Raw genomic sequence first — 13535 nt, forward strand, 5'->3', positions numbered from 1 at the left:
AAGGGCAATGCACGGTACCGAAGAGGCTAGCAATGATGGAAAGGTGAAAAGTGCGTATAATCCATGGACTCAACATTAGTCATAAAAAACTCACATACTTATTGCAAAAATCTACAAGTCATCAAAAACCAAGTATTACGTGCATGCTCCTAGGGGATAGATTGATAGGAAAAGACCATCGCTCGTCCCCGACCGCCACTCATAAGGAAGGCAATCAAATAACACATTATGTTTCAAATTTGTTACACAATGTTTACCATACGTGTATGCTATGATACTTGCAAAATTCAACACAAGTCCTCAAATTCACAACTACTCAACTAGCAAAACTTTAATATCACTATCTCCATATCTCAAAACAATCATCAAGTATCAAACTTCTCTTAGTATTCAATGCACTAATATGAAAGTTTTTTATTATGCCTAAAAGCAAATTGCCATGTTGTTCTAAAGGACTCTCAAAATAATATAAGTGAAGCATGAGAGATCAATTATTTCTATAAAATAAAACCACCGCCGTACTCTAAAAGATATAAGTGAAGCACTAGAGCAAAAACTATATAGCTCAAAAGATATAAGTGAATATCAATGAGTAGTCGAATAATCATGCAACTATGTGAAGACTCTCTAACATTTAAGAATTTCAGATCTTGGTATTTTATTCAAACAGCAAGCAAAACAAAATAAAATAAAATAAAATGACAATCCAAGCAAAACACATATCATGTGGCAAATAAAAATATAGCTCCAAGTAAAGTTACCGATGAACGAAGACGAAAGAGGGGATGCCTTCCGAGGCATCCCCAAGCTTAGGCTCTTGGTTGTCCTTGAATATTTCCTTGGGGTGCCTTGGGCATCCCCAAGCTTAGGCTTTTGCCACTCCTTATTCCATAGTCCATCGATTCTTTATCCAAAACTTAAAAACTTCACAACACAAAACTTAACAGAAAAGTCGTAAGCTCCGTTAGCGAAAGAAAACAAAACATCACTTCAAGGTACTGTAATGAACTCATTCTTTATTTATATTGATATCAAACCTACTGTACTCCAGCTTCTCTATGGTTTATAAACTATTTTACTAGGCATAGATTCATCAAAATAAGTAAATAACACATGAAAAACAGAATCTGTCAAAAACAGAACAGTCTGTAGTAATCTGTAACTAACGCAAACTTCTGGAACCCCAAAAATTCTAAAATAAATTACTGGACGTGAGGAATTTATCTATTAATCATCTACAAAAAGAATTAAATAAATAGTACACTCCAATAAAAAATTACAGCAATTTTCGTAAGCACTAAAGTTTCTATTTTTTACAGCAAGATCAACAAGACTTTCCCCAAGTCTTTCCAACAGTTCTACTTGGCATAAACACTAATTAAAATATAAAAAACAAAATCATAACAGAGGATAGATGATTAATTTATTACTAAACTGGAACAAAAATCAAGGAACAAAAATAAAGTTGGGTTGCCTCCCAACAAGCGCTATCGTTTAACGCCCCTAACTAGGCATGATGATTTCAATGATGCTCACATAAAGGATAAGAATTGAAACATAAAGAGAGCATCATGAAGAATATTACTAGCACATTTAAGTCTAACCCTCTTCCTATGCATATGGATTTTGTGAGAAAACGACTTGTGGGAACAATAATCAACTTGCATAGAGAGGTAAAACAAGCAAATCTTCAAGACTTTAAGCATATAGAGAGGAAACTTGATATTATTGCAATTCTTACAAGTATATATTCCTCGCTCATAATAATTTTCAGTAGCATCATGAATGAATTCAACAATATATTCCTAAAGCATTCTTTTCATGATCTACAATCATAGAAAATTTACTACTCTTTACATAAGCAAAATTCTTCTCAATCGGAATAGTGGGAGTATCATAAGAGACTCGAATACTATAAATTGTTTCCACATTAAAAGAGTAATGTGTTTAGAAAAAGGGTAATCATAATCATGACAAGTTTTATAAATATAATCATCACTACTTTTTATAGCATATGTATCATCACAATAATCATCACAGGTAGCAACTTTGTTCTCATCGTAATCGATTGAAATCTCTTCCAAGATAGTGGAATCATTACTAAATAAAGTCACGACCTCTCCAAATCTACTTTCATAATTGTCACAATAAGATTCAACATCCTCCAAAATAGTAGGATCATTACTTCCTAAAGTTGACACTCTTCAAACCCACTTTCATCAATATAATCATCATAAGTAGGAGGCATGCTATCATCATAATAAATTTGCATATCAAAACTTGGAAGACTACAAATATCATCTTCATTAAACATAGCTTCCCCAAGCTTGGGACTAACATTAATTGCAGAAAATACATTCTCAAAACATCATCTTCAACAAACATAGCATCCCCAAGCTTGGGCATTTTCATATCATAAGCATAATCACTCTCATCATTAATAGTATGGATAGCACCAATAGTATAGCAATTATCATCATCACAATGAGTAATAGGAGCAACATTATTTGGGAGAGATACCTTTCTACCTTTGATTCTCTGTCTTTTCTTTTTCTTCTTCACATTATGCGTGGAATCAACCCTTTTTTTGAAGCTCTTTATTAATGAGATTGGTTGAATAGAAGGCTCCTCCTCGTTACCTGATTCATCATAAGAAATAATAGAAGGATATTGGAAAGTCTCTTCCCTTTCATTAGTATTCTCTTCATCTTCTATTTGTTTTCTTTTCTTTATGTAATTGGCAATATAAGGATTTCCAATACAATTCACCACACAATACATATAAATTTTTTCTAGATCAAAATCAAGAAGTTTATCACGGGCAAATACTGGAAGATAGTTAGTTATACGTTTCATTTCTTCATAACCCATGAGCAAACTAAGTTCATTATGATGTGCAAGGGAAATCAGGTCATTGGAATTTTTGGAAACGATTAGATCATGAAACAATTTGCATCAGATGGTTAAATAACCACGTTCATTGCAAAGTTCACAAGTACGACTAAGAAAATTTAAATTTTCAGCACAAACATCTAGCCTTTCTTGCAACCATTCAGTTTCTAAGTACTTATGCCTCTTGCAAAATCTATCTTTCCTAATTGGTGTGTACTTGCAAACTCTATGCACTCCACAAAAATCAACATGCTTATAAGAGACATTCTCATCACGACTAGTGCAATCATCATTAGTACTATGAATATTCAAAGAGTTCATATTAGTAACATTGCAATCATGCTCATTATTCAAAGATTTAGTGTCAAACATTTTAATGCATTCTTCTTCTAACACTTTGACACAATTTTCCTTTCCATCATACTCACGAAAGATATTAAAAAGATGAAGAATATGAGGCAAACTCAATTCCATTTTTTGTAGTTTTTTTTATAAATTAAACTAGTGCTAAAACAAGAAACAAAAAGATTCGATTGCAAGATCTAAAGATATACCTTCAAGCGCTAACCTCCCCGACAACGGTGCCAGAAAAGAGCTTGATGTCTACTACACAACCTTCTTCTTGTAGACGTTGTTGGGCCTCCAAGTGCAGAGGTTTGTAGGACAGTAGCAAATTTCCCTCAAGTGGATGACCTAAGGTTTATCAATCCGTGGGAGGCATAGAATGAAGATGGTCTCTCTCAAACAACACTGCAACCAAATAACAAAGAGTCTCTTGTGTCCCCAACACACCCAATACAATGGTAAATTGTATAGGTGCACTAGTTCGGCGAAGAGATGGTGATACAAGTGCAATATGGATGGTAGATAAAGGTTTTTGTAATCTGGAAATATAAAAACAGCAAGGTAACTAATAATAAAAGTGAGCACAAATGGTATTGCAATGTATTGAAACAAGGCCTAGGGTTCATACTTTCACTAGTGCAAGTTCTCTCAACAATAATAATATAATTGGATCATATAACTATCCCTCAATATGCAACAAAGAGTCACTCCAAAGTCACTAATAGCGGAGAACAAACGAAAAGATTATGGTAGGGTACGAAACCACCTCAAAGTTATCCTTTCTGATCGATCTATTCAAGAGTCCGTAGTAAAATAACATGAAGCTATTCTTTCTATTCAATATATCATAGAGTTCGTACTAGAATAACACCTTAAGACACAAATCAACCAAAACCCTAATGTCACCTAGATACTCCAATGTCGCATCAAGTATCCGTGGGTATGATTATACGATATGCATCACACAATCTCAGATTCATCTATTCAAACTAACACAAAGTACTTCAAAGAGTGCCCCAAAGTTTCTACCGAAGAGTCAAGACGAACACGTGTGCCAACCCCTATGCATAGGTTCATGGGCGGAACCCGCAAGTTGATCACCAAAACATACATCAAGTGGATCAATAGAATACCTCATTGTCACCACGGGTATCCCACGCAAGACATACATCAAGTGTTCTCAAATCCTTAAAGACTCAGTCTCATAAGATAATTTTAAAGGAAAAATTCAATCCATTACAAGAGAGTAGAGGGGGAGAAACATCATAAGATCCAACTATAATAACAAAGCTCGCGATACATCAAGATCGTATCACCTCAAGAACATGAGAGAGAGAGAGAGAGATCAAACACATAGCTACTGGTACATACCCTCAGCCCCGAGTGAGAACTACTCCCTCCTCGTCATGGAGAGCACCGGGATGATGAAGATAGCCACCGGTGAGGGTTCCCCTCTCCGAGAAGGTGTCGGAACGGGTCTAGATTGGTTTTCGGTGGCTACGGAGGCTTCTGGCGGCGGAACTCCCGGTCTATTGTGCTCCCCGAAGTTTTTAGGGTATATGGGTATATATAGAGGAAGAACTACGTCGCTGGATCTCCGGGCTGTCCACGAGGCAGGGGGGCGCGGGGGGCGGCCCCCACCCTCATGGGCAGCCCGGGAATCTCCTGGTCCATCTTCGATACTCCATGGGCTTCTTCTGGTCCAAAAATAAGTCCCGTGAAGTTTCTGGTCAATTGGACTCCGTTTGATTTTCCTTTTCTGCGATACTCTAAAACAAGAAAAAATCAGAAACTGGCACTGGGCTCTAGGTTAATAGGTTAGTCCCAAAAATCATATAAAATAGCATATAATTGCATATAAAACATCCAAGGTTGATAATATAATAGCATGAAACAATCAAAAATTATAGATACGTTGGAGACGTATCACCCTCGATGGCATGTGCACCGCTTCTTCTTCCTCCTCCTTAGGCTCCCCAGCAATGACCGTCGGCGGCGCCATAGTCGTCTCCCAGTACACTGCGGCACGACGGTCATTAGAAGCCCAGTAGGTCTTATACTTGCACCACTTCTTCCTCCATTTAGCATAGTCGGAGACGGCCTGATTCATGGCCCAGCAAATGATGTCAACTGCCATCGCGCCCTTCACTGGGTCAGGAATCAGTGTCTTCAGCTCTTCTTTAGTGGCCTTCATGAGCACTGCGTTTGATTCGTTCTGCATGTCCGGCATGGAGCCGAAGTTCGAGCACACCTCCATGGTGTTCTTGAACTTGGTGCGGTCATCAGCCGACCACCCGAGAAAGAAGGCCCTCCAGCCAATACCCCAATGGAAGGGGTTGGCGTTGGAGCTGGAGCTAGAGCTCATGGCGATGGGAGGAGGAATGTTGATAGTGAGAGAAGAGAGGGGGTGGGTAAGTAGTGGTGGGCAGGATGAGTAAATATAGGAGGGATGGAGAGGAGGAGAAGAGTGACAGACAGGTTGTTTTAACTACATGCTCTTCAATTAGCCATGAACTGCTCTTCAATTAGCCATGAAACTCTGTGCTGTGCTTGACTCCATGAATTGTGTGCAGATCGAGGAGAGTAATGAGATGGGCACAGAGGTGCTCCCGGCCCTTGACAACAAGGGCAAGCAGGCCCTTCACCCAATGCCCGACGAGATTGTGCTGTCGCCCACCGCCGAGGAAGACCCGAAGACGCCTGAGGGTGGCGACGACAAGGGCATGGAGGAGCCCCCAGCAACAAGCGCTGCAACTACGACCACTATCATCAGGAGGATGGCCCAACTCACTTCTGCAAGGTCATCCTTGCATCGAAGCTTGAGTGCATCCCCATGCCCCTGGACTTCACCAAGCACTTCGTCGCGGTGCCGACGGAGTTCAAGCTCAGGAACAACACCGGCTGCTCCTGGAAGGTGACGGTCAAGCTGATGAACGGTAGGGTGACCCTGGATCAGGGTTGGGCCACCTACGCAGCCGTTCATCAGATCAAGATCAGCTACATGGTGACGTTCAAGCTCCTCACTCCCGACACCCTCAAGGTCATAATCTTCGACAAGGATAGCATTGAGGTCGTCAACAAGTGCGGAAAGCATGACGAAGCCTTCGCCGCCAAGGAGTAGGGCCGGGCCACCTCTTTCCAGGGTATTTATCAAGTCTGCTTTGAACATGTTTATGATTTATGAGTTGAACTGTTATGAAGTGTGGTTTTGCTTATATTTTAATTATGCTAGTTCATGCTCTGTTTATACCCTGTTGGGCTTATGATGTGTGTCGCCGAAGTGTGATGGTAACCTCACCAACTAGCCAAAGAGATTACCACACACCAGGTGTTACATACAACCAAACACCATGCTTTGGGTTTGTCCACTAACTTGCATGCAACCAAATATCAGGCAGTGTGGTTTTGCCCATGCAGGCAAGAGACCATGCAGGTAACCAAACAACATGCAGATGGTGCATTTAAGGCTGCATTTGCATAACTAGGTTGGGTGAAGAAGTGTATGCAATGTGAGTAATGTAGCGCACGGCAACCAAACACGTCCTAAGAGGCACCGCGAGTTGTTCACAGCAGTAAAAATTGAAATTGTCTAAAAAAAGTAAAAATCAAAAAATCAAAAGAGACGCCGATAGGAATCGAGCATGAGATGTCGCTCTGCTCCACAGCGCTACCAGCCCCTCGAGTAAATGGCCAGACGTGAACAAGCATGCATCGCGAACTTATTTAGTACGTAACTTTTACTGCTGCGGCATATTCCTGTTGGATGTTATTTTCTGTACATATACAGTATCATATTTTTTAAAATTTAAACACATTTCAGAAAACAGGAAAATTTGAAGAAATGTGAACAAAATTTGAAATTCCAAAATAGTCTTTGAAAAACACAAACAAAATTTGGAATTGCAAACAGATTTTGAAAAAAATGTGGACATTTTCGAAAATAAGAACAAAATTTTTGAGGGAGTTTTTTTTACTTGGAACAGTTTAAAAAAATATTAGAGCACATTCTCAATTTTTATTTTAAAAAATGAATAAATTTAGAAACACTGAACGTATTTCAAAAGAATGAAGAAAATTTGAAGTTCCAACATCTTTAGTCAAAAATGGAATGTTCTACGAAATGCAAACACTTTCCAAATTTTTCTGAACAATTTTAAAAAAACAATGACATTTTTGAAAAACATGACCTTTTTTATCAAAAGCATGAAGATTTCTTGAAACAAGAAAATATTGTAAAATTTCAGATTTTTTGAAAACACGAACATTTTTTGAAACTTGTGAACAATTTACGAAACTGGGACATTTTTTGAAACTCCGGAAAATATGAAATAGTGAACATGTTTTGCAATTTGCGAACAATTTTTGAAAATGGAAACAATTTTTTTAACGCCCGACCATTTTTTGAAAATTTTGAACAAAAGCATTTGCAACATGTTTTAAAAAATAAGAACATTCTTTGAAAATCCCGAACCTTTTTTGAATTTATGAACAATTTTTGAAAACCGATTTTTTTTTTGAAATTTCGAACATTTTTAAAGGAAAATAGATTTCTTGAAAATTAAGAACAATTTTTTGAACATGAAGTTAGTTGTACAAAAGATAAAATAGCCTTGAGAACGAAAAAAAAGAAAAAAATAAAAAGAGAGAGAAAAATAAAAAGATAAAGAAAACAGAAAAACCGATAAAAGAAAAAAACTGGCCTAAAAGGTTCCCAAAACCGGCTGGCTAGTTGGATGCTCCTAACCAGCGTTTCAGGCGCCGGCTGGCTCTACCGGCGCGCGCTAGGGAAGCGCATCGGGCCAGCCCACCAACCGAGCCAACAAAGCAAACGCGAAAAACCAAAGAAACATTCGTAATAGGAAATATGGGATCCGCTGGGTTTCGAACCTAGCACCACACCAATCATGGCTTAATGCGCTAACCATTAAACCGTCCTAATTAGCGCGTTCTTTAGTAAAAACCAATATAAATTATTTTGAAAAAAGAAAAGATAAATTTGAAAACAAGATCATCGAATTTTAGAAAAGCTTATCGATTTTGAAAATAGTCCATCAATTTTGAAAAAAAGAAAAAAGAGTTCAACAATTTTGAGAAAAGTTCATCGATTTTCAAAAAGAGTTCATCCATTTTGAAAAAGAGTTCATCGATTTTTTGAACAAAATTCATTGGCTTTCAAAAAGATTTCATCAATTTTGTAAAAGGGTTCATCAATTTTCAAAAAGATTTCATCAATTTTGAAAAAGAGTTCATCATTTAAAAAAAAGTTCATTCGTTTTTAAAGAAGAGTTCATCGATTTCGAAGAAGTTCATTGGTTTTGAAAAAAAGTTCATCAATTTGGAAAAACAGTTCACGAATTTGAAAAGGTTCATTGAATTTTGATAAAAAAAAGTTCAGCAAATTTTAAAAGTTCACGCATTTAACAAAGAAAAAGAAAATAAATAAACAAAACCATTCCAACAAAGGAGGGAAAAGGAACAGAAAAGGGGGAATAGGAAAAAACAAAATAGAAAGAAGAAAAGGGGCAAGAAGGTAGAAGTTAACACATCTGAAGTTGTTGGCCGGTTGGTTACTGCAGCTTACGTAGAATGAAGAAGTCGTGGGTTCAAGTCCCACCAGCGGGCGGCATTTAGGATTTGCCGGCAAGTTGTGGTTGTACCTGCACTTTCTACTCAAAACTAGGCCGGCCCATCGCGCTGCTCGGTCGCTCGCCTGTGCGAAGTGCCGGCAGTTTGACACAAAGCGCTCCAAATAAGATATTCCACCCATAAAATCACCCGTGTGTGCCAAAGGCCATAGAATGGGCCGAATATACCTTCCGTCTCACTGAACCTTTCCCTTCCCCCGCTCAAAAACGGGCTGGCTCGTTTACATCGTTCTGTTTTTTTCAATTGTCGGCTAGTTCGATCGCTAGGCTCTGTATGTTCGTTCATTTTTTTTGTTGATGCGTTCGTTTCTCATTCTCTTCTGGGTTTCTCCAGTTTTTCTTCAGTTTTTTTGTTTTTTCATTTGTTCCTTTGTTTTTTCATGGTTGTCTTCGTGGATTTGGATTTTTTTTGCTTTTTTCATTTTGTTTTCTTTGTTTCTTTCCTCGGTTTTCACCTTTATTATTTTTCTTTTTTTCTTTGTTTCTTTCTTGGATTTTATTGGATTTTGCTTTTTTTGTTTCTTTTTCCTTGCTTTTCATTGTTTTTCTTTGGTTCTTTCACGGTTTTCTTGATTTCATTCCTTTTCATTGTTTTCTTCAGTTTTTCATTCTTTTGTTTGTACGTCCTTGTTTTTATATTTGGTTTTCATTCGTTTTATTTATTTCGTTTTCATAGTTTTTTATTCTTTTTGCACTTGTTTCTTCAGTTTTATTTTTTTGTTTTCTTTGTTTTCTTTTGTTTCTATTTCGTTCTTCATTTTTTATTTGTTTTTTGGTTGTCATTCTACATTTTTGTATACATCAAGAACATTTATGTAATACACATTTAATATTTTTTAAATAAAATTAATATTTATGAATACACCGTCAATATTCTTTCTATACACATATTTAAAAAATTGAAATGCTGGATTAACATTTTTAAAATACAAGATTAATATTTTTTTAACACATGATCAACATTTTCTCTATACACATTTTAAATAGTTTTTAAATTCTTTATTAACATTTTTCAAATACAAGTTTAACAATTTTAAACACATTTTTCAACATTTTTATACACGTTTAACCATTTTTAAATGCTTTATTAACAGATTTTCAAATAAAATATTAACATTTTTAATACATGTTCAACATTTTTTCTATATACATTTTAAAAAATTTAAATGCTTGATTAACATTTTTTCAAATACAAGTTTAACATTTTCTAAAAAATACTGGGTGAAGGTTTTTTTAATACAAGGTAAACATTTTTCCACACATATTTAACTTTCTCAATTCCAAATTACTCGTCGCAATAATGGATCTATCTAGAACTAAAATACATCTAGATACATCCATACCTGCGACAAGTAATTCGAAACGGAGGGAGTAGGTCATTTTGGCATGGCGGAGCCTTCCATGTAACACCATAATGAATGCTAAAGACTATTGACCTGCTCCTATAATGTTGTTGACACCAGATTTTGGCATGGTCACGAATCCGGGTTCGTATGCAAAAGTTAGAGGCAACACTTCGCGGGCCGGCCCTGAGTGAGAAAGTATTTGGCCTTTGCCGGCTGAATGAAACCTTGCTGGGGTAAAACCTTGCCAATGTGAGGGCTTGTCGGCGGAGAAGCTTGCCGGCGTGGAAAGCTTGCCGGCGGAGAAGCTTGCCGGTGTGAACTCTTGCCGGGGTAGAAACCTTGCCGAGGAGGAACGCTTGCCGGGGTAGAAACCTTGCCGAGCTAGGGAGGAATCCTTGCCGGTGTAAAAACCTTGCCGGGGTGAAACCTTGTCAGTGCGGAAAGCTTACCCGGGTGGAAGGCCTGCTGGGGTGGAGGTTGTGATAGTCAAGCCGACGAGAAGTTGAAAATGGGCTCAGAAGCTAATTCAGATGATCTTGGATGGAGAAATGTCGTACACGGAAGTTGTGCGTCTCGTGGAAACGGTCGATTTTGATATAAAAATCGTCTCAATCCGAGTTCGTATGCAAAAATTAGAGCTATCGGAGTGCAGCCCTGTCACGTGGTGAGATGTGGCGTGCCCCACCAGACATAGGTCTGATGGGTAGCGCGAGCGAACAGGTGTTCTGCGTGACCGTTTTGGCCCAGAAGATGGCCTCAAATCGAAAAACGTTCAACATGAAAGTTGTTCGTCTCGTCAAAACGGTCAAGATTGCTTTTGGGCTCGTTTCCATCCGAGGTTGTTTGTCACCATGAAAAGGACCCTCAAAGTACAGCTAGTTTAAACCGAGCAGTTTTGGAAAGTTCGGATAAAATCAGTCCGAATTTGACTAGGGTTTTGAACGTGAATTGATGTAATTTTCTTGTAAGGAAAGCCTAGATAAATCCTTTGCTTGTACGGGAAGTCCAGCCGCCTCTTATATATGTTGGGGGTGACGGCCGATTGAACAACACACAATCGAACAAATCAATATGCTACTTTTTCATCTATGTTTTATCTCTCCACTGTTTTTCTCTCTCGTTCTTCGCTGTTCTTCGTGTTTGAGAGCTGCGAATCCCGAGGCTCTAGGGGCGAGCGAATCGACCTAGGGCAGCCCATAGCCGCTGCAATCCCTGACGGGGTCCCTCCCGGGTGCGCGGGGTTTCGGATCTGCAAAAGCGCCCGCCGACTGTCTTGCGTATCGCGCTGTCGGTCGGGTCTCCTTCGACGTGAGCTGCGGTGCATCACCCCCAGCGTCGAGGGTACACGTGACGTATTCGTGTGTCAACACACTTTTTGGCGACTCCGCTGGGGAACGAAGATCAATCGTCATCATCCACCATGTCTGATATTCCCAAGCCATCTGAGGTAGACGCCGATAACATCATTAAGCCCAGTCTTGATGAGATATCAGCCGATCATCGCCAAGTTTATGTGGAGTACAAGAAGGCGCGCGAGGAGAAGGACTTGCAGGAGTTCCTTGCAAAGTTCAAGAAGGACCGCCAAGGCAACATCACTCCGATTGAAGAAATCAAGTTCCCTCCTCTTCAAGCCGAGCAGGTTAAACCCTCTGTAAGTACTCTCTTTTCTCCTGAGCAGTGGGCTAAGATTGAAAGTCGTATTGCTGATGGTAACAATCTAGTCTACCAAACTTTCATAGAAAATACTAATGCTCAGAAGAATACATCTCAATCGTCTAGTGGTAATGATGGTGTAGCAGCCAGTGTGCAAAACCCTAATCTGGCTTTACCTATTGCATCGGCACCTCCTGTGCCGATGGCTTATTATCCTACCCAAACAAATCAGATTGTGACTGCACCCCCCAAACAAATCAGATTGTGACTGCACCCATCAACCCTATTATGAGCATGCCAGGTTCGGTGGCAGCGCCGAACCAAACCCTACCTACAGCTACAACCACTCGACCACTACCAAATTATGGGTCGACATACATGCCACAATTCTTACCTACAGCTAGTAACCCTACTCCTCCTATGCCACTGCCACAAGCTTCATCGTCCACTATGGATGATGGTCTAGCTAATCTTAGAGAGGAGATGGCTAAGATGCTTTGAGAGAATTTTGGAGTTGAGTTACCTCAGAATCGGATTTACCAAAAGCCGTACCCCGAGTACTTTGTTGCCATCCAGTGCCCTCCAGGATATAAAATTCCAGATTTTGTTAAGTTTAATGGAGAAGGCACAAAAACCACATGGGAGCATGTTAGTCAGTATTTAGCACAATTGGGTGAGGCGGGCTCATTGAATGAATTGAAAGTGCGTTTATTTCCTTTATCATTAACTGGTACCGCATTTTCATGGTTTTCTTCTTCACCCCATGGTTCCATTCGGGTTTGGTCGCAGCTAGAGCAGAAGTTTCATGATCACTTTTATAGCGGCGACAATGAGCTCAAGCTGTCACATCTAACATCGGTTAAACAGAAGCACGATGAATCGGTCTCCGATTACGTCAAGAGGTTCCGAGAAACAAAAAACCGGTGTTTTAGTTTGGTGATAATCGAGAGGGACTTGGCAGACCTAGTGCTGAGTGGTTTGAGAACTCCCATTAGAGAAAAGCCAGAAGGCTACGAGTTCTTAAATATCAACCAAGTCTTACAAAGGGCTTTGGCTCAGGAAAGTCGAAGCAAAGACCTCAGAGAAGTGCATAGATACAAAGCCGATCGTCCAAAGATGAATATGGTGGAATATGATAGTGATCACTCGGACGATGAGGGTGATGTTTTTTCTACTGAATTTGTTTGGCCATCTAAGGCCAAACCCTTTACTTGCAATGATCTGAAACTGATTCATAAGAATCATGATGAAGAGATGAAGTTTACTTTTAACATTGCTAAGTGTGATAAAATATTTGATGCTTTGCTACAGGCTAAGATTATTAGAATATCTCATACTTTACCACCGTTTGAGGAGCTGAAACGGCGCGCTTATTGCAAATATCATAATTCTTTTTCTCATGCTACTAACGATCGCAATGTTTTTCGACGGCAGATACAATCGGCCATTAATGACGGACGATTGAACTTTTCTGAGATGCAAGTTGATAAACAGCCTTTTCTAATGAATACCATGGATCTGGAGGGAAAGAAGCTACTCATTCGGCCGGAGGTTGCCGAATCTGCTAATAAAGCTAATGCCATTGTTAGTGAGCCCAGGAAAGACAAGGAGGGCGACAAGGTCTTGGGGAGACAGGTTGTGCTTGACAAGCAAC

The sequence above is a fragment of the Triticum aestivum genome, chromosome 3A, assembly GCF_018294505.1.
Source record: "Triticum aestivum cultivar Chinese Spring chromosome 3A, IWGSC CS RefSeq v2.1, whole genome shotgun sequence".
Taxonomy (NCBI): domain Eukaryota; kingdom Viridiplantae; phylum Streptophyta; class Magnoliopsida; order Poales; family Poaceae; genus Triticum; species Triticum aestivum.